General features: G+C 40.6%; 1 protein-coding gene across 1 annotated transcript in view; it reads left to right on the plus strand.

Annotated features, from left to right (window-relative positions):
- Window positions 1–22,787, plus strand: part of EPS8 (epidermal growth factor receptor pathway substrate 8) — a 142,828-nt gene that overhangs the window by 21,974 nt on the left and 98,067 nt on the right. Inside the window, exon 2 of the mRNA XM_009332850.1 lies at window positions 11,223–11,365. The gene's annotated coding sequence lies outside the window, so the exon portion shown is untranslated. The remainder of the gene's footprint in view (window positions 1–11,222; window positions 11,366–22,787) is intronic.

A 22,787-nucleotide genomic window follows, 5' to 3' on the forward strand; every position in this document is an offset into this window, starting at 1 on the left:
TTTTTAAATACTTGTCTTCATCAGGCCAATATTGCCCTCCTTCAAAACAACAAGGCATCTCTCCACTTCTGGTTATGAAGGGCGTATTTAGTGCTCTTTCATATCTTTTCTTTTTATGTCTCGTAAGAAATTTGACTACAAATAGACATCACCAGCATTTTTTTTTGCATTAAATTAGATTTCAGTGCTCCAGAGCTGTGAAAGACAGTATTAGATTTGGTCTTTTTTCTAGAAACACCCTAGTTAAAAGCTGTCACTTACTTCTCCTTGGCCCATTTCTTCATTCATCTAGTTTTAAAACAATTCCTAGAAGCTTGCAGGAAGTTTTTGCACACAGGGTGTGTTTGGTGTAATCCACTGACATAATTCATGTATTTCATAGGTCTGTGTCCTAGGTGGGCAGCCTGAAGTAGCTGGTTTATGTTTGGGCTTTTTTTTGGCATGGCATGACACTAACAGCAGTGTTTTGAGCCTCCTGGGAAAATAAACTTGTTTCCTCCAGAATATGATCTTGATGTACCAAAAGGTTTTTCTGTTGTCTTTTCCCTGTGTGTCTCCCATGTGCATCCTTCCTTTATTTTAGCAGTCTTTATTTCATCCTGGCAAACGGAGGGGAACTGTGGATTTATTATTAAACTCTAATAAGGGTGCACAAATTGTTTTGAAGTCAAAGACAAACAACACTGCTTGGACTATGTAAATAATGCAGTGTGTTACCTGACATACTGGAGAGGCTTCTAGAGTTTCTCACCTCATCACATCTCCTGCAAACAATTGGTAAAGGTCGGCTACCAGTTAGGCTGGTAACTGTTGCTTTCTTCGTTAGGCTTAAAAAGGGGTGTCTCTCTCCTCTGGTTTTTGTAATGTTCCAAAGAAATGAAACTTCCCGGGAGAGTTACCAAAATTTTCCTCTTTCTTTGCTTTAACGTGTTTTGCCGTAACAGAAGTTGAGAGGTTTGCTGAGCACCCAGCCACTCTCCTTGCTTTTGGTAGGCTTCTGAGCAGGTTGCTGAGCCCAATTCTGTGAATAAGTTACGCTGTGGTTTATTAGACTACCTAATAAATTGCAATGATACAGACGTTAACATTTAATTAAAATCTCAACATATACAGCCATTCTGTATTCACAGGCAAACCTGTGTGTTTAATAAGAGTTTAAGACTGGACCCTTGCTGGCTTGGTCGCGGCTTCACCTGAGCTTCTGCTAGCAGAAAAATCTGGTTTCCTTACTGCCAAACAGGCAGCTTCAGTTTAGGATACATTGGTGGTCCTCTACAGATCTTGAGGCTGCAGAATTGTCCTACTCCATGGGATATATTGCCAGATTTCTGCTCTGTGAAAGGAGAGAGATGGTAAGGAAGAGAAGAAACGGAAAGTGTTGTGCTTAGGAGCTTCATGGGTTTGCACTAAAACTGCTCTGAACACAGCAAAAGCTTTCTCCTTTTGTTCCAAGCCTGGTAATACATGTGTGTAAGGTGTGTTTTGTGGTACCCGTGTTGTCAGCCTTTCCAGTACAGCCTCCTATCTTCAGTTTTGTATTTTGGCCCCGAGTTTATTGCTCCATGCAAAGATGTGGCATAACCTCTTTCAGCCTACAGTGAACACCATTTTATCCACGTTTTTCTTGAATTTGTTTACCAATTTGGGATTTTGTTTTGTTTTTTGATTCAGCGCCATGAACATGATGTTTTATGGCCACAATTGCAAGTCTAAAAGTAGCTTTGAATGCATAAAATAACGAAGTGATGAACATTATTTTAAATGGTTGGAGTGGATTTCTGCTTTTATTTATCTGTTTTCCCCAGTAGAATTCTGGTGGTAAGATCAAAATGATGAAACATTGGATTAGGAATTGTTTGTTCAGAGGATTTTTATGTTTAAGTGTGTTAAGCATTGGTAATGATAATACATGACTCTATGCAGTGAACAAAACCGAACACAATTAAAATACTTTGTTGATATTGGCAAGACAAAATTTTAGGCATTCTTGGGAAACTTAATAGGCTGGCTTTCCTCTAGCTTTCATGGTTTTTGCTTCTGGATGGGATGCACGAAAGTCCCTTTTGGTCATGTAGATCTTTAATGTCCTTACTCTGGCTGTGTGGCTCCAAATTTGTCTAGCTGTGTTGCTTTAGGTTATTGTGTTTTGGTCATAATTGCCAGGCAGAAATAGTGTGGAAATACAAGTGGTATGCAGATAGGTTAATATAGAGCCAGGGAAAAGTGTCCATGTAACCATGGTGTTTGGGGCTTTTTTTTTAATCAGTTTGCAGGGAGGTTGAACTTTTTGCATGTTCGTTTTTATGTACGATCAGTTAGCCCAGGATTAGGCTTTTTTTGTTTGTGGTGTAAATCCTGCTCTTGGCCTAAAATGAATGTTAATTAGACTTCTGTACTTATATGTGCCACATTGCAGAATCAGCTCCTTACTAGTAAGACAAATGAAAGCACAGATGAGATGATATAAGAAAATCAAAAAGAAACTGGAATCAGATCAAGGACGAACACTCTTGTTCCAAAATTATAAAACAGAGGAAGAGAGATGCTTAGAAAAGGTGGAAGGTGACACTTTAAATATTTAAACACGAGGATTTCCTTTTTGTACATCCTTAACTTGTAGAAGGGCATTACTGCAAGACATTACTGAAAACATTACCTTTTAATAGGCTTCAATAAAAGAAACATTAACAAGAAAACCTTTATAGAGATAAGTGGTGGGTTTTATTGTTCTTTGGTTTTTTTTTAAGAAGTGGGACCTTTTAGAAAGCTGATTCCTAGCTCAGGCTTGGGAGTAGCCGGGTAGAAATTATTAAAGGAATATTACTTTATAGTTGTCCATCGTAGGGCTCCTTACGAGTACTTGGCCATCATTGGTACCAGTCATCACCTACAGGAAATGGAGCTAGGGGACCTTGTCCTACAGCAAAGGAGCAGTCGTATTTGTTATTCTTATGTAGGATATGAGGAGAATATTTAGCCCAAGGTCTCCAGAAATCCCTGCCTTTCAGAGTATTGTGAGCTCTGTCCTGGCCAGAGTCCTGCTCCAGACTGGATTGCTCCTGGTGATGTGTACTAGTGCAATGGGAACTAACAACAGAAGTAGTAAAGTGGCAGTGATAAGTACTACAAAAATACGTTTTGTTGTTTGAATCTGTTTTTATAGGAATTAGTAGTTATGCTCTATTGGGAGCATTGCAGATTCTTTTGAAGGAGTAAAGTGGCCCCAAGAAAATTGCCACCTTGTCCTTGTTGCAGAGTAGGCAGACTATTAGGTTCCTCATTCTTCTTTTGACAAAATAACGTGCCACTTTTTTCGTTAGACCTTATAGTTGGCCTGAAAACAGGTTTGCTCTCTCTTTTCTTTTTTCTTTTTTTCCCCCAGCTGCATTACTAGACTAATAAAAGCTATTACAAACCTTGCTTTTCATAGTTGCATTGATTTTTAGGATGATTTAACTTGGGATGCGATACAATGAAGCACATTAAATTCTGATAAACCATTAATTCATGAAGTAGAGGTCACACAGAAAATAATAATGAGTTCAAAGACTGTGGTCAGTACCAATGATGGAGTGGAAGAAAAAAGGTCATTAGCTGCTGAGTTGTGTAACAGGTTGCTTTGAGTTAGAGCAGAAGCTGTATTATCTTGATGGGCAATATCAGAAGAAACTGGAAAACATCACTTATGATGCAATGGTTTGACCCCAGTGGACTAGATGAGCTCTGACGTCAGTGATTCTAATTAGGGATAAATGTAAAGGCATAGGTAAGAAATGGTGTTTGTGAAAATGGGGAGATGAACTGAAAATTGCGGCATCCAGATGTCTTGACACTGCACCTATTTGTGATTCCCAGGGAAAGGATAGGACGTACTGATGAAGAGTATCTGGTTTTATTATTGAGAATAAACAATGTGACTTGATGTGCTTGAGTGTGGAAAAAAATTATATGAGCTTGACAGAAGTTTTAGATGTTTCAGGGGCCATGTCTATGGTGTGCTCTATCTTCTCTTGAGATAAAAATTTCATCAATCCAAGTTTTGGTATAGCTTGGAAGCAACTTCTGATTATGTCATGATGGGGAAACTCCCCCTGCTCCTCAGCTACAAAGAGAAAATTATTGGCACTAAAACGGATTTATTACTACAGGCTGTGCTTAAAATAACTTTTATTAGCATAGTGGCCATAATGTCGTGGAATTCTGTAGGTGTATTGATGTGGAAACCTCTGTGCTTTTCTTTGTAGGAGCGATTTCAAAAGGCTGCCTGATTTCTGTGCTTTCCTTGATAAACAGAAAAAAATCAAGATCTTCCTGATGACGCAGTTTTGCAGTGTGGTAACAGAGTTAGGAAGGGTCGGGTTCAGGAAGGACTAAGAACTGCACAGTTTTAAATTTAGACCAGTCTGAACCAAATGTTCAGTCATTCACCTTTTGGCCGTGAGTTTTCTTCTGAACTATTTAGTTACTGACTACTCCTTCGTGCTCCTTCCCCCTCCTTCTCCTTGTGAAGGGATTCCCTTTTTTCCGGCTTCCTTCCTCCACGTCTCTAGAAGTCTCACAAGATAAATGAGCTGTAGTAAATTTACACAAGGCGAGATTAGCAAGTTTTCTTAACAAGTCTCTTTATTTGTTAAATTTCAGTGTGAATACTGGGCATTTTGTGTAGCGTGCTTTGCCTTTCTGAAAAAATAAGAGGAACCTGACTTGTCAGGCTACAGTGGGACAGTTGCCTGGATTATTTCAGCTCTCATTTTACAAGAGGGCTAGCAAAGGAAGGACTTGATGGCAAGCAGCTGGGAAAGTTCATTGTCTTTGCTACTGAGGACAGTGGATGTTTTGGTAGGCTCTAGTGCTGAGATATGTGAAGGATGGATGTTGTTTTACCCCAGTCCGTGCATATCCTTTTTGTTTCCCTATTTCTGTGGAATGTCATCTGGGTTTTTCTTCCCTTTGCTGAACAGGAAAATTGAGCAAAAGAGGTCAGCTAGAAGAACTAGCACGGTTACTTTTCACAGTCTAGTTTCTGCTGCTCTGAGCACCTGTGGCAAACAACGTCCCCTTCGAAGCCAGTAGTAGGGTGAAAGAAAATGAAATAAATGAAATGTCTTTGGGTGGTGCAGGGGGAATGCAAACTATCTGCATGGTGAACAGGGATACGATGGGTGATTTTGCCACAAGGTAGTATCTGGAAATCGATACTTAAAATGCTCTTCAGGTCGCATCAAATGTGGTAAGTCAGGGAATCAAGGGCTGAGCAGCTCTGCTCTGAACACCCTTCAGAGTGACTAGAAAGACACCTTCCCCTTCTCGCACTCCCTGCTCCTTTCCAAAAAGCCAAATTATTTTTCTTACTGCTTTTTCCGATACCACATGTGATGGTTCCCACACATCTTTTAAGCTGCATCAGTCCTTGTCAAAGGTCTGAGAGTCGATGTGGTTTTTAAGAGCATTTGCAATCTTACAGTCTCCCTTCGTGGGAGTAGGTGGGGAATTTATGCTTGAGCTGCTAACATCCGTGTGTCTGTTCCCAACTGCGATACCCTCCATGCGCATCCTTTTAAAGTCTGTAACGGTATTTTAAGACAATAATCTAATCTTCCTGAATAATATGCTGCTCTCAGTTTTCTTTGCTTACCGCATGCATGTATCTAAAGAGACAGATTTGTCTTCTTGTAGCGCTAACAAGAAATCCTGGGTCTGTTGAAATGTAAGACCAACCGTCTATTGACTTCAGAAAGGCAGAAACGTAACCATGTGGGTCTTTTGTTAATAATCTCTCTTTACTTCAATTTAAAAAAGAATAATTTTAGGAATGCTACCAAGATATGCTTCTGGTAGGGAGACTAAGGGTTTATATATGAATATATTTGCCAGTGTAACTTTTATGTGCTCAAGTTTACAAGTGGATCCAAATTGAAAATATGAAAACAACTTTTATAAAACCTAGGACTAATATAATTTGTTTCCTATTTCAAAATAAAACAAAATAAAAATGGTAGTGATTGGTTTTCAAATGAACAAACCTGATCCTTGCAGAGCTTGAAACCTCAACATTGTGGCAGGAGGAACCTAAAAGTAAAACAGATTTCATTGTTCACCCTGCAAGAAGTTGAAGCTGGGAAAAAGGCAAAAGTAAACAAGGAAACAGTGACAAGTAAATAGCCACTGAAATAATCTAACAGTTAGCTGTTAATAAACCAAGTCTGGCATTAATGTACAGAACCAAGGAAGGTATAAGCATTTAAAGGGCAGTAGTAATAATAATAATAATAGTAAAAAAACCCCATAGCAATTTTGAACTTCTGCAGCAATGAGGATGGACAACTTCTAGACATCTGACTCATATTTAGGAAACTTTGTATCAGTATAAGTAACATGAAATACGTTTTGCAGTTCTGTTGTCTTTCCATCACATTTCTGTCTTTTTTTTCTTTTTTTTTTTTTTTTTTAATATTCTTCCCAGTTCTGGGAGGTATTTTATCGGTCTATTTAGGATGACTCTTCTACAGTGGGATTGTAGTGTAGCACTTTGAAATGATATTATTGAATATAATCTTTTAAGAAGTGTCTGACTTGCATATGTGTTATGGGGAGGTTTCCATCTCTTTTGGCATTCTGCCTGTTTCAGGCAAAATGACACAGCATCTTAGCCCGTGAGACTGTGAGAAGAGATGGGCATTTGTGTGGCAAATATGGCAGGTACATTGATGGGGAAAAACTACTTCTAGTGGTTCTGGAAGTAATTTTGCATTGTATGTTTTGTGAAATGAGAATTTCTGTTAGTCAAGAAACTTTCAGAAATGTACATGTAAACAGAACTGTTGTAAAGTTAGATTTCAGTGTGGTTTTGGGGAGGGCTCAGTGTCCTCATGGAGGGTAGAGGGTATATATAAATTCTTTTTATTTTAAATCCGTTACTATTTCTAAACAGGGTTTACAAAAAAATCACACTAAACGATATGTTGTCTCTTTTGACCTTACCAATAATGCTTTTTTCTTTGCCTTGCAAAGCAGCTTTTACCTGTGGACTTACCCATCAGCCCCAGAAAGGCAAAAGGAGGTAAAAGCTGAGCTGAAGTAGGGGTTTTCTTTTGGTTTTTTTTTGTTGTTTTATTTTTTTTTGCTAGAAGACATATATGACTGATCTAGGAACAAAATATTATGTTAAATAAACTGGTGTTTGATGACTTCAAATTCTTTTTTCTGTGCTTCTTTACCATCTCAACATGCTGCATCTCTTATCTCTACATTCTCAAGCCCTGCCGGTGTGCATCAAGAGACTAGCATTAAAAAACAAAAGAAGAAGAAAAAAAAAAAGAGTTGATTACAGCTGCTCAGAATGTTATGGAAAAAATGGTTTAAAAAAAAATGGTCCAAAAAAAACCCTCTTCCAGGCTACTATTAGTAATTTCACAGAGCAGCAGTAGTTGTAGATCTGTTCAGGTGGCCAGTTCCACTCACTTTGAAGGGTGTGACTGTGCTTTTTCAAGACAAGGCTATGCCAAATTAATTGAATTTTTTTTTTTTCTTATTAAGTAAGTCTGGCCAGGCTGCACTTACTTGGATTAAATACAAGCAAAAAGAAAACTCACATTGGTTCAGGAAGTTTGTTCTGTGGTTCTTTGGAAGAGAACATTCTGTCCCCTCTTTGCAAAACCAATACAAACAGTCTCTTGGCACAGACGCTATTCTTTGTAGATACCTTACTTTAAATTATCTCTCAGTTATTTTGCAAGATTAAGTATCGCAGTTCCTATTTCCTGGATAAATTCTGCCTTGTATAATTGTGCTTTCACTTTGTAAGTCACATCTGCAGAGGTAGTTGGGCAATATGATTAAATCTTCTATTGATAGTTGATGGTCTGTTGATGAAAGATACTGAATAATAGAAATGGTGATTATAAATTGTAGGATAGTAAAGGTTGTTTATGAAATAGCACTTACTCAGAAGTGGTTATATCTCATTGTAGAAATGATCATGTACATATGGGTTGTGTGATTGTTGATGTTACTGGAAAAGAGCTGTAGAAGTACAGAGCAGCAGTAGAACATCCAGAGCTGCGAGGCATTTTTCTTTAGTGGGTAGTTGAGGAATTGTGTGTGTTTCATAGAGAGATGTCCTTTTCCCTTTTGTTTTACATTTTTTAAAGGATATTATTAAGTAACTTTGGCTTACTAAAAGTGTATTGAGGACAATGTGTTTCATGTGCTTATATTAGCCATTTCTCACATGTGAGGATTTGGCCTGTGCTGCTGGAATTACGAATAAAAGCAGGGAAAGAAACGTGTGCTGTGCAACCTTAATCAAACAGGAGGCAATCTCTAGTGCCCTCTTTTGATAATATATTCAGTGAAACCAATTAGGGGAGAATCTTAAGTGATGCTGATAGGTTATTGGACTGATTCTTCAAGTGGCTGTAACTCCTACTGACTTGGGCCCTTACTAGAAGGGAAATGAAAGATATCTTGTACCTTGTAGGAGGCAGTCCTACTTGTAGTAAGTAATATTCCCAGAGAGTGATAAAAGCAGACATATATGCTGTCTGAACAAATCTCTGCTGTAACAGCTTTGAAGTGAGCTGAAGGTTTATACACGTATTCGGATGTAATTTTTCAGAAAGAGCTAAATTTTTTATTATAAAAAGAAAACACACTGAAAAACCCCAACCTTGCAAACTTTCCACTTCCATACATTTAAATCCAAAGACTAAAGTGTTTTGATTGTCCTGTCTGTCTTATCTTTCTAGCAAAGCCTTTTTCCTATAATTAAAAGGGCATCAATTTTTCTAATTGATGCCAAATCCAATCCAAGCCACCCACACAATTATTTCACCTTCCCTCACCCTCCCATCATTATCTGATATTTTGTTTGCACAGTCATTATTCATTAACTGTGTTCATGTCCAGGGCTGCAAACAGTAAAATCACATTAGCAAGGACGAGCTCTGAGACTCACCAGTGAAATCTGTTTTTTCCTTTTCTGTTTTACATTGCCTTTCAGATGAGAATCCCAAAACCTGTCACAAATTTTGGAGATAAGGAGTTTGGAAACAATGGATGTGCTAGTGGTTGGCACTTTCTTTTCTTAGGAGAATTCTTTAGTTCTTCCATACTACTGAGAAGAATTAAATTCTGCGTAAGAAGCTACTGAGATCACAAGTTACTATTGGAAAAGAAAAGAGGTGCAGTCTGTCCTTGTTTACATACGTACATATACATATATATGTGTGTGTATATGTATGCATGCAGCCAAGCCTATTCCCCTGTCTTAGAGCTTTATAGATGACCCTGTTTGATTTAGAGGTAACTTCTGAGCGTGCCCCTTTTTCCTCTTGGGCGTATCCTCAGGCGGCTCTGTCTCCCCCTTGCCCTTTTGAGAGAGAGGGACCTACATAGAAAGGTCTTGCTGTGATTGCTCCTGAGCCTCTCTGGTCTGTTGCTTTTTCAACGTTTGACCTTGGTTCCTCTGAAATCAACGGCAACCCTTTCACACTGTCCCAGGGTATTGGTAAGCATTGGATGTGCTACTAAACATGCTTGGCTCTTAGAGTGCTCCTCATCGCTTGCACTTGTATTTTATTGAGAAGACTGTCACCTTTATCCATGTTTTGCAAGGGAGAAAATGGGCATGGAGGGGTAGAGGGTCTTGCCCAAGGCCAGTGAGCTGGGAGAGGCCAAGGCCGGTGGCTGGGGAATGAGGAGGTATGGATGGAAGGCAGCCCATGCTGCCTCAATGTGCTGTGCCCAGGTATCGTTTCTTCAACCTGGGTTTCCTGGACAGCAAACCATTTGTCACCTAGCTTCCCTTAAAATATTAGAATTTTAAGTTTCTGACAGAATTAGGTGATTACCAGATAAACTGCCACTATAATCTGGTCATGTTAATAAGCAACTTGATAAGGTTCCGTACATAAACTAGCTCAGTATACTACTTCGTATGTTAAAATGCTACTACTGGATCAATTCATATTGACTGAATTGACCTATTGCTGCTTGCGCTGGTACTGGATTGACTTGTTACTGCTTCTTCCTAATTCTGTTGCTATATCAAATCGATCTGTCCTTTTTAATTATTTTTAATTGGATTTATCTTAAAATGGAAAACATCACTGCAGGGTTGGCCCTGTAAGGGAAGGGGAACGGAACCTCTCATAGAAGTCACAGAACTGGGATAACGTCAAAATGATGTCCCAAAGTGTGTAACTCATAAGAAAATTCAACTGTAAACAGGGCACGTTTGGCAGAATTTGAAGGACTGGTCAGTGCCTGGGATGGTGCAGCTATGAAGCTGGAAGCGACTTGTATGAACAACCAGGTTAGAACAAAGGGTTGGATATGACTAAAGAAATGAAATAGGAAAGGACTAAGCTTGTCTGAGCTCTTGAATGTCAGATTCAAAATTGAGGAGTGGCAAAAATTTGAGGAGAAAATGAAAGAATACCATCATTGTCACCTTCAAAAAAAAAAAAAATATTACAGCATTTGCTTTCTCCTTCCTCTGCCTCTCATCTTGGTTTTCACCTTACTCCTTTCCTGCATCCTCCTTCCCCAAGTGCTCCATGGGCTCCAGCCCCACTGGTTTGTGGGGAGTTTTTTGAGCTGTCCCCAGTTTCTCTCAATACAAACAAGTTTTTTCCCATCTCTCTCCCATTCGGGCCACGTGGCTGCTGGTGCCTTGTGAGCGCAACCCTGGGCTGCTTGCCCCTCAGCCACAGCCGAGTGCCGGGGCTGCGTGGGCAGCAGTTGCTTCCCGACGGGGACAGGGATGTGAGATGAGGAAGGGGCTCCGCTCTCACCGATGCCTCCATCCTTGTGCTTGACCAAGCTTTTACAAAATGTGTATGAACATGTTGCACTCTCGTTCCCTTTGGGTTTGCAGCCTTCTCAGCTCTGCTGAGTCTGTCAGGTCCACGGCTTTGTAAACTCCTCACCCCACCGTTGGAGAGGGATCCAGCCTCAAGCTGTGTGTGAAAGCAGGGTTTAGGGTGGAGGTTGTCCAAATAGCTTGACTATGAGGTTCCCGTTAGTTCTTTTTGATATTACTGGTATTTAGAAAGTTCACGTTTGACAGTACTGGATGAACTCTAATCAAAAATGTACTTCTCCCTCTCATGCAATAAGGGAAGTCACATTTTAAGAAGTCAGCGCTCAGCAAGTCTAACTGATTGTATAATGCGCAGTGGAATTGCAAAGCTGAACCTGTTTCTTTTCTATTTTTTCAGTGATTTGTCCTGTTGGGCAGCTGCCTTCTGAGTGACTGGAGAGATGCCAGCCACTTGAGCTGAGTCAAGCAGTGGCAGGGACAGCATCTACCCGGGCTGAAGTTTTAATCCCAGGCACGTGGCATTTGCACAAGTGGTCACTGGTGAGTTGTGCGTAAGCGCAGCTTCTCTCTCTCTCTCTCTCTCTCTCTCTCTCTCTCTCTCTCTCTGTCTCTGTCTCTGTCTCTTTAACAACTGGCACCTTGTTACAGACCATAAGTTTCTGGATGCAAAGACTCGCCTGCCTTGCTTGTTTTTCCCAGAGGGTGACTGATGAGCTTAACCTGGATCACTCTCATTTTCTTTATCAGCTAATCTTAGGAAATCCTTACTATTTGTTTGTATGTTTATAGATTATTTTTTCCTCTCTCTCCACTGAATGAGTAACATCCTGGTGAGGCCAAACTTAAAATCTGTAGCAGTTGGTGGGTTGTACTAGATGGTATCACTGTGCCTTTTTAATCAGAGGTGGTTTTATACCCTCTGCCTTAGCGTTTCATAGCATGGAAATACAAGCTGTGGGGGTCTGATAACAGAAGTAGTGACTGGCTTCTGTCAGCGTGAGGATGATTAAAAATGTGTGTGCGTGCTTGTTCACTCCCTTTCCAGCTGAATAGAAAATGAAACTCCCCAAAGCCTTTTATGTAAGTGCATGTTTTTTTTTATCCTCCCCCCCCCCCCCCCCCTTAATTTAAATCACTGTGTGTCTGTGCGCAGACAAACTTCATCCCCAGCTTCCTTTTGAAGATGCTTTGTAAAGAAAAGAGTGTGCTTGCTTTGACCTCCGAAGCGTGATCCTGTCTTCAGTTGAATACTAGACATACTCTCTCCGCAAAAGATAATAGCTTGCAATTTATTTTTTTGAGGGGAAGGTGGTTTCCAGTCAGTTTCTCCCATCTGTGATTTTTCTTGATAAAACAATGGCAATCTGCTTCTTCCAGCAGCTGAAATGCTGTGATTCTTTGACAGCAAATGTGTGGAGTGCTGCCTTGCACCTTGTAACACCCTGCTTTATTTAAGACACTGTCATGCTGGGCTGACTGCTGTCTTCCCAGGAGTGTTGCACCAAGGAATTATTGATGAGATGCAGCCTGGTCTGCAGAGCACACGTTCGCTATTAAAAACAACATATGTGCCTTTAGCTATTGCTAATCATTTAAACATCTTTTGTGAAACCTGGGGGAAGTAGCCCCTCCATACATGGATGGAGTCCCATTAAAGCATCGGCACGATACAGCTCAGCGTCAGATACTGAATCTTCCTATGAATATCAGAGTTGAAGATTGGTGCTTTAAGCAGAACCACTTGAAGTTATCTTCTTGAGAAGGTAGAAGGAGCCCCCTGTAAGGATGGGTGCGGGAAGGGCAATACACATCCCAGGCTCTTGTCCGACTCTTTCAGGTTTTTACTGTGTTGTTAGGAGTGCTCGTTAGAATATTTGGACAAAAACCTGGAGGTCAGCGCCATACTGAGCTGTACGTGCTAACTTGATTAGCAGTGGAGTTGGAAAATTACTCTGGCCTGAAAAATTATGAGGGTAATTCTGGCTTTATGCTGGAGGAGGCAAAGGCAGAACAAGGAACTCGAGTACATTATTTCAAGGTCCAGTAGTCTATTAAGCCAGGCTAAAACAAGTAGGATTTAATTAATGGAAAGTTTGGAAAAACAAATTTGGTGCTATTGTCAAGTATGCATTGTATTTTTGCAAGTTGGAAGATACCTGTCCTTAAGTTCCCCTCATTCTCATTACCACTGCTTTTCCCGCTTCAGTTCAAGCGTAACAGCTGCTATCTTGGGAACTGCTGAAGGTAGACGCAGTTCCTTTATACTGCTCGAGAACTCTGAACCCCAGCACTTAAATAATATAACAACTTTAGTGCTAACTCCAGCAGCTTTGGAGGAGAAAGGTTTTAAAATTGTTGCAATTGATTTTCTGGGTGTGTAGAAATAGAGAAAGCAAGGTAGTAATTGAAGCAATGTTTTTTTATTTAAAAATCTTTATTGCTTGGGAAGGTGCACTTTTTTTCACCAGTAAGTATTTTCAGTTATTAGAAGTTAGAAACCACAGATTTTCTAGAAGCCTAATAATTTCATGTAGATAAAATTATTCTCTTACAGTGGAAGCATGTCTATGTCTTGGTCAGGAAGGTCCCAAACTTAAGACTAGCTGCTGTCTGTTGTATCTGCGGTCCCAATCTGACTCACAAGCTTGAATGCCAGCATGGGGGAGAAGGCAAAAACCTTTGCTCCCATGTAGCGTGGGTGGGAAAGCATCTCCATGTGGAGAGACTTCTTTCGAAACTCAAGATCATCAGGAAGGTACGTTGAAAATTCACTGCACAAATAAAGATTGAGTCAGCCAACGCCTGCTTATCACGTCAAGTAGTGATTACACCGTGACATAAACCACCTTGTGCTATGAATACATCCAATTTGATGGGTTTGCCTATGGTTGCACTTAAGAAATGTGCGTGAGCTCAAATGCAGGTTTCTTTCTATTTCTGAGAGCACTGTAGTGATAGAGCATAGAGCTTCAAGTGCAGCATACGTGGAGAGTGTCCTGCACTTGGGGTTAGACGGCGTTTTGCACTTCGCTTTCAATCCTGCTGTATTGCTTTTTGCTACCTGCAAATTTCTCTTTTTTTTTTTAATTTTTTTAATTGATCCTTTTCTTTTTGTTGCATTCCTAGTTCTTCTTAATTATAGGCATCCTTTGGTGTCAGAGCAGTATTACACCGAAGTGACTGGCTAATACAAATATCGCAGAATGGGGTAAATGAACCTCCTGCCTCAGATGTTTGTTTATGTTGCTGGGATGCTGAAACACACTGATGGAAATTGCAAACCATCATAAGCCTGCAAATGATTAATGGTCAGGTATCAATGATTATTTTGAAACTTAAGAAAAATGTTAGCTTAAGCAGTTGGTGTAAATCAAACCACTCTTTTCTTAGCATACGTTTTGCTTAGATTCATGGACTCACTGAAGCTAGATGGGTATTTCTGGTGGTTTCACTACAGCAAAATTTAACCTGTTTCTCGATGGGAGTAAATGGGACTTAACCTTTGAGACTTTGTGTTAACTACTCCGATCACCTGTGTTTTCCATTTAAAAAATAAAATTCCTAGGAACCATTGAGGTTTTTTTAATCCTGTATTTCAAAACACATGGCTACCCTATCTTTCAAATCCTGAAGATAGGGAGGGCATTCTCACATCAAGACCTTGCTGCTCAGGTGGGGGATTTGCTTTTGGAGAAATAGAGAAATCTGGGCATTTTGGGTATTGTCATTGCCTGGGGTGTGGCTGCTGATGCCCACATGCTCCGCTCTGCAGGCGAAGGATCAGTGTCACGAATGAGAGCCATGTTGCTCGCCGAGTGTTGACAGCTTGTCGTTACAGACAGTGTTTTTTTTCCTCCTGGCTTGAAAAGGTTTAGAAATGATCATAATCTCTTTCCTCAAGTGATTCGAGGAAGCGTTAGGGTTTGTTCTTTCCAGATTTGGGGAGAGAAGAGGCACTCTGCTTTCCGTTTGTGCTGAGCTTACAATTATTTTACTGTCTCAGTCGGATTTTCTTAATGTATCCAAAATCATTATGCTCCGGTGGAGTGAAAGAGGATGTGAAGAAAAGGAGCGGTGAGGGGAGAGCAAGGAAGAAATGGTAGTCAAACAGGTTGGGGTTTTTCTTGGTTTTAGGTGGGGTGTTTATTTTGCAGCAGCTATTCCTGGTACGTAGGGGAGGGTGTGGGGAAGGTGGGGTGACGGTGGGTACGTGCAATAAGAGTGTGGCATTTGCTCAGCCATGTGGCAAGAAGGAATTGTACATCAGCCAGTTCTTCTCTGTCCTTTTAACCAGGGCTATAGAAGAATTTTTTTGTTTAATGCGTAAGTACGGCCGTTCTCTGCTCTGGGCATGCATGCCAGGCTGCTGAAAGTTAAATTAGTAAATGAGATCCAATGACATAAAAACAAACCCAAGCAAACAAGCCCCCTGGAGGGTGCAGGCAGAGAGCACCCTTCATCCTCTGTCATCAGAGGAACAGGGCTGTTTGAATTGGCTTCCACCTTTGTTTTGAGAGGTTGCTGTGGTGATGAATAACCTTTGTGGAGGGTGTGTGAGCAAGAGCGCGCGTGTGCCTTGGTTCTTGCGTATAAAACAATGCTGCTGAGCACACGGCTTTTCACCCCCGCATCAGAGCATGTATCCTGGCAATGGTCGGCTGCCCCCCAAAATGAGTTAACTAACAAAACTGTTGTCTTAGAGCTAGTTATTGGCATGGTGTTAATCTACTGATCGCTTCCTCACATTGCTTTCATACCAGGTAGCAGGAGACTGGGTGATGGCAAAGTGGTAGCTTTTTTCCCTTCCATGGAAGGGGAGTTGCAGAGTAGCTGATAACGCCTTATTTGCACAAGCTTGTGACACCTGAGCTTTGTCTTGTTACCTGGGCTTGAGGAAGGGTAGAGAAGTAGACTGACAACGGTACTCTGTAGAAGGAAAGAGGGAAATGCTATTATCTGAGAGGGCTTTTTTTTCCCCCCCCTACCGTTTCAAAGACTACATTTTCTATACTGCGGAAAAAACCTGGGGACCATCCTAGTATAGGTTAGTATTGTTTGTTTTTACTCTCCATCTATCAATAAATATTACAACAAATTATTATTAAATTTACTGCAGCTTAAAATAGATGAGTGTGTTTTTCATACTAAGATAAGAAAATCTGATGTAACAACTGCATATTGATACAAAAGTGACTGTGTGAAAATTAGAATATATGTATGAATATTCTACATGAGACTTACGTGCTTTCTTCATGAAGTCGCACTGGTACAAGTATAGTTTGATGGTACAGTTGTCTGAAGATGTAATAACTATCACTTCTAGGTAAAGAATTGCCTTCAAGAAAGTCTTGGAAACTTATTCGTTTCCTCCTTGCTAGAAAACCCTAGCAAGGGTTGGCAAGAATGAATTACCACCTGAGGCAGCTCGCGGAGAATTTTCTTCCTTGCATATTACCCTTGTTCCCAACGTCTGTGAAGCTGCCCTGTACATAACCTGTAGAAGGTACTCTGGGAAAAACTGAGTCACTCAGAGATGATCCAGTGGCCATGACAAATACAGTGAAGTTTAAAATGTCTACTTTTGCTGCATAATTCCTGAACTTAAAAAAAAAAGGTGTGAATTACTCAGTTCTGTGTCAGCTCCCCATCTCTTCAGAGACCATCATAACTGGTGGTTTCATTTGTGAGGCTACGTACTTTGAAGGTTGTCATGTTCTTGACTGCAGCCGTACTGAAGGATCAAAGAGGAAGATGAAAACATTTTAAAAGCAGTAAGGCCCCTCGCAGTATTTCAAGTGAAGGTGGTGAAGGCAGAGTGCATGGCCCCCTTGCACGACTGATGGGACTTCTTGCTGAGTTAGAGCAGTTGGGGAAATAACCTCTTCTCCCTCCAGCAGTTTTCTGAGGCTTGTCATCTTGAAGTTTTCCCCAGCACAATTTAAGCATCCTGTCAGCTCCCTTTAGAGGCTTACTTAGTTAAAATCACCTTCAGTAAGGAGTATTTAATTACATCTTCTAATACCTTCTAATTCAGGCTCCCCTCCTGGATTTTTGAGAATCTGGAGAATGCTGCTAATAGAGTGGAGCCAGCATTTACAGAAATAAATTAATAGCAGTACCATAGCTGTGCTTTTTACATCTGACACATTCTCCAAGGCTAACACCACACCTCCTGTACTTTTTGAAATTCATTTGTTCCATTTCAGTTCAGTCTTTTGAAATATTTTGTGATGAATGAGTTCACTTTGCAAGCCGGTGATCAGCAGCAGCTGTTCATAGTCATGCTTTAAATTGAATCCATCTGTCAGTGGGGTCTTTAAAGTGTGAGTTTCACATTGTCAGGAGACCTGATTACACCAGAGCAGTATCTGGGTGCTGTTTGCCAAAAAGAAGAGAAAAAATCAAAATTAAGTGTGTTTGGATGGGCTCTGAGATACCCTCGCGGTTTCATCTGTAGAGCCATGATTTAGCCTGCCGATAGGAGAGCAGAGTGGCTACAAGCAGTACTTCTGCACTGACATGCAGATAGGTGTTCAGATGTAGGCTGAAATGAGAAGATGACCTGTAGTAAGCTTTGTAGAAACCATATGCGGTGCTTGCTGCTTGTTTTTTAATCCTGACCCGTTGATAAACCTCATCACCAGCTCTTTACATTTTTTGATTGTAGCATTGGGGCAGATTAATGTTCTTCAGAGGATGAGCTGAAGAGGAGAAGACTTGGCTTATTCAAATCAGCAAAAGGAGACAGCACAGCTTTTTTTTTGCCGCAGTACACATGCATCATTTCTTATTTTCATTTGTAACTAGAGGAGGTTAAAATGTGTCATCTGAGGCTATTTTGCAAACTGCATTTAAGGCAACATTTGAGAGCAACAAATGGTCATTTGCTGACTGCATTAATGGTTCTCATAATTTTACGTGAAAGCTTCGGTCCGTAATGTTCTCCGTAAATTACAGACTGGATATGGAAACCAGCTGATTCACGGCCTGCAGTTCGCTGGTCTTATCCACAGGTGACTTGTCGTGTTTTCCTTCTCCTCAGTTTGTTCCTCACCAAGACTTTTGTGGGGAAGACTGGGCTTGTGCTGGGATGTGTGTATAGCTCTGTGGAAAAGCATTTCTTAACCAGCAGAAGCTTATTCACCAGAGTACTGCATGTTTACCCAAGTGTGTGATTTTTATTATATCATTTCACTGTAGGAAAGAAAATCTTCCTTGGAGGAGCAGAACAGTGGTACAGCCTCCTTTGCCATCGCAAAACTCTTATTTTTGCGTTGGAGGGCCATATTTTATTTCTAGACTCAGCCGTGGTCTCCAACCGCAGAGACTAACCTTTGTCGGTGGTCAGATAAACGTTGTCTTGGCAGACCGCATTGCCTGCGGCAGCAGGAGACCTCATGCTGTGGGTGAAGTCCGTCAGTGTTTCTCTGCTATAAGCTTCTCTGTTCTCACTTTTGCTGTTGCAGTTTGCAAGCACCACTGCTCAACAGTGCAGCTGCACCGCTGCTGCATTCCTAGTGCAGTGCCAAGCCAGCACTAAATTCAGTGCTAGCAGAAGCACAGAGAAGGGGCAAAAAAAACCCCAACAGCAAAAGAGAGCACCCAGACTGCTTTTGTGACCTTGTATTTTATGTCTGTCGAAGCTAGTACAGTGTCTTTGAAATGAAGTGTGCGTTGTCATATGGTAAGAGAAGAACCTCTTAGCTTTTCTTTAACGTATAGAAAGCAGCACTGTGTATACCAGAGCCCCTTATTGCTGTGTACCTGATAAATACAGATGATTTCTTTTTTTTGATGGAGACTCATTAACATGTTCCACATGGAGATGGTGAGAATTGCACATTGAGTGAAGAGATTGATTGATGTTGGCTTGTGTTAAGAAAATACGTCTGACAGGAGGAGTCAATACATGCTCTTTTTTTCCATAGAGTGCGTTGTTTTTCCTACTTGTGTTTAATCGGGGAACTTCGTAGGGGAATGCCATTGCTTAGCAGCTGACAGTGTCTTGTTACCTTCCTTTAAAATACTTAATAGAGTTAAAATACAGTTATTAAGATCTGGCACTTATTTGAACGCCCACTTGGGACATTGGATTATAAACATGCAGTATCTGTAAATTAGCTGGAGACACAGAGTAAGTATTCAGTCCTTCACCATTTAACCTAACAAGCAGTAAAAGCTGTGCACCAGTGAGCATGTGAGAAGCCTTGTTCTGCAAACCCATAGATGAACGTGTCCCTCCTCACTGAGAGCACTCAGAACTCTGAAAACTGATGGGTTCTGATTTCAACTTTTCAAACTTCACAAGTTGGGCCTGAACGGAGGGATTTGGCAGGAGAGGAAAGAGGAAAACTCTTCTGTCCCTTCCCACGTTGAGAAATGGAGGTGAACGTGAAGAGCAGACTGAAAGGGATGGGCTTCCCCCGTCAGGAGGAGCCGTGCGGTGCGACGTCTCTGTGAAGAAGCTCAGGGGGTGTCTGTGTGCAGCATCAGCCCGCTCGGCTCCTGCGTCCTTCTCCAGGATCAGTATGAACAGGCAGGGTATGCCAAGCCCACCGCTGCGTGGATACTTGAAGAGGCAGCATCGATATCTAAGAGTATTATGAATGAAATTCTCGATACCTTGTTTAGACTGCACTGATCACTAAGGATGAAAAGATTAAATTTTCAAACCAGGTTCTTTTCCTTTGGCTTTTACAACTGTTTTTAAAACATCGGCTTTTTGGCACCACGGTATGCTTTAAGCAGAAAAGCTGATTGGTGTTTGGGTACTCTGTGTCTTTAGTTTCTCAGTTGAAACTAGATGAATAATATATTTTGTGAATATCTCTGACTTGAATACAGGTTTAATGTTTATATTGCTGAGATAAATTCATAGCTGGAGCAGTATGATTAGTGCTGTGTAAAATGTTAAGTTTTTTCTGATTTGTATTTTCATGAGTAGTTGCGAGTAACATTCTAGTATCTGGTTTAATTTTTATCAGGCGTGCACAGATATCTTGTTCTTGGAAATGCAGAGCTGGGAATGGGGTAAGGAACAGACAGCGCTGACTGAGGAGTTTTGTAATCTCTACTATTCGCTGCAGTTTTTGGTGAAGGTCTGAAAGTGTAATGGTTGAGCCAATAAGGATGTGATAGACGGCAAAACATTTTGAAATTGCTAGCAACCCAATTTTCATGTAGTACATCTTAGTAGGTAGTCTTACGTCAGCGTTATTACAGTTCCTCAGTTTATATTGTAGCTATTATAGCAGAAGCTGAAATACTCTTTGCTATCATTTGGAGATGGAAATTTCTTTCATTTTATTTATTTATTTAGAAATTCTATATGAAAGATCTGTTGATGTATAGAAAATGTAAAACTGTGAAAATGTTTACTATAATATATTGTTGCCAATATCTTTACCTACAAGATTTCTTCTTGATGCAGCCTAGGTTGTAAGTGGGAGAGTTTACCTTTTTTGAGTTTCACTAAGTGAGGTGGAATACAGTCCACCGTAAGCCATGCAGAATTTCTTACTGTTATCTACTGCAATTGGGAAGATTTGTTTAGAGGGAAAAGTAAAAGGCTGCTCTGTGCTATTTATTCACAGACGGTATTCCCTAAAAGCACCGTCATAGTAGTATACTGTGTAACCACATAGCATCTGTCACGTAGTAGCAACTTCCAAATGTAAGTATCCAAAATAAAGTACATTTTGGATACTTAATTACCAAATTTATTTACCTGGAGCCAATTTACTTTAATCTCCTCCATAGTGAAACGCTACTGTGATAAAGTTGTACCACGTGAAATTTCACTGGGCCATATGAAATTTACTTTTTTTGGTGGGGTGTCTGTTCTGGGTGTGCAGAAAAGCCACTGCAGATGGCCACTTCACTGAAATCCTCAACAGCCAGCTAAGTATTGAGCTGTAGCTGTTTGCCCTTGTGATGGTGTGTATGTGTTTTTTAGAGAGACACAAAACCGTGTCCCTTTGCTCTATACCTACCATCTGCTTTCTTGTATTTGTGGGCAGTACATCTTAAGTAACTAGGTAGCTGCCTTAGGAATTATCTGTTGTTTTCTTTTCAAGGAGAGGAATGCACACTTGCTGGCAGCCAGCATTGAGCCGCTTGCTGTTGGTCTCCTCTTTGCAATTGCTCACTCAAACGCGTGTACTAGTCAGTGAGAGAGGGCATGGGTGGCTGAATCATACTCTGCGATTTCAAAGAATAGCCACTTTCCTGCTGGCGTAATTTACATTTCACTCCTCAGTTGCTCTACAGTTAGGTCAAGGCAAACCTGCAATACTGGCTTTTGTGGCATAGGCCGCTCTGTTTGAAGCTGGGTATGTGGCAAGTCATTGTACCTATTATCAAGCTCCTAATATCCATCCGATTTCACCCCTGTCGGTGTCCCTTCTGCAGCTTAATCAAGAGCCCTTGCTAACATACCGTAGCTCTCCACAGGTCATGCAACACATGCTTGCCTAACACAGGGCTGCATCTATGTTTTGTCTTCTGTGGCTAACTAGCATTTCGGGCAAAGAGGAGACTCCTATGCTACTTTCTTCGTAGGCTTAATTGCTGATAAATAAGGATTTGATTCAGCTGACAGCTTACACTGTATTGATATGTTCCTGTCAAATTGTGTTGAGTAGGGTTATGTGTTCCCCAGAGAGCTTCAGGAACCCGTGAACTTTGGCACATGCCTGTTTAGAGGAAGGTGCAGCTGGTTGCAACTAATAATTCCTGTAATAGAGGTGAAGTGCAGAAAAATATGCTCTGTATAGCAAATAAGGAAATACAAATTCCTTCTGTGAAAAGGAATAGTAAAGTTCAGGATACTGGCAAGACGTTGATACACCTGTGTGGTTTTATAACGTTGAACTGCAAGCACCAGCTGAAGGTTCCAGTTTTTAAAGAGGAAGGGTATCATTCTTACTTCAGTTTTCACGCTGATCCCTCTGTGGGGTGACGAAGGGACTTTCTCTGTCTAAAATTCTTAGTGAAGAGCACAAAGATCACCTGCTTTATGTTGTGGTCAACCATGGAGTGTTGGCTGCTAACAGATGCAAAATATTAAAGCAAATGGATCGAACACAGGAATCATTATGGTTGTGTATTGGAAAGATGGGTCATTTTTTCTTATTTCTTGTCCCGTTGCTTTTCTCATTTAAATAAAGCTGTTGACTTTCCCTTCTTGTATAAATGAATTTTTCTTACAGTTCTTACAAATCTTTTTTGTGTGCTTTAAAAAAAAAGTGGAGTATTTCTTCTACAGCTGCTAAATTGTTTCTCATGCTTCTCACTCTTCTTCAGAGAAGAGGAGGTCCAAAGAAATTCAGACCAGAACTCTTTCTACTTATTTATAATTGTTACTTGTCTTCTTAAAAACAAAACAAAGTGGGGAAAAAGCCTTTCTACCATATGACCATTTAGAAAAGCAGTGTCTCATTTTGAAGTAGTTCATTGCTTAATGGGTTGTATTATTTGGAAAAAAAATTTAGAAAAATCTTCCTCTGTGCTGTCATTGAAGGTGGTTAGTGTGACACTGCTCATCTTCACTCATAAGGATGTATTTTTTTCCCATCACTCCAACATTTTCAGTTAAACATGCTTTTTAAATTCATTATCAATAGGGAAAACACAATTAGTCAAGCAGCTGTAAGCCACAGTCCCCTTTCCCTGGTCCCTTCCCCCAGTTAGTTCCTCCTTTCTGTACTTCTCAGCGTTCCATCTGCCTCTGTGGGATCGGGATCACTTTCTCCGCTCTCTCTTCACTGGGCTTATTTCCATTCTTTGCTGGCAAAGAAGCTCTCATTATTGAACCAGCAAATCCTTTCAGGTGCTGTTTAAAACTTATTTTAGAGATCACGTTTGCTCCCATAGATGACTGTAAGTGGGATGAGTTCCTGAAATTTGTTGCTGTTCTGATGCTCCAGCTTTGGTTTGAACAGCTGCTGTCTGCTCTGGGCTT

Source organism: Pygoscelis adeliae, unplaced genomic scaffold, assembly GCF_000699105.1.
Source record: "Pygoscelis adeliae isolate BGI_AS28 unplaced genomic scaffold, ASM69910v1 Scaffold38, whole genome shotgun sequence".
In the NCBI taxonomy this organism is placed as follows: domain Eukaryota; kingdom Metazoa; phylum Chordata; class Aves; order Sphenisciformes; family Spheniscidae; genus Pygoscelis; species Pygoscelis adeliae.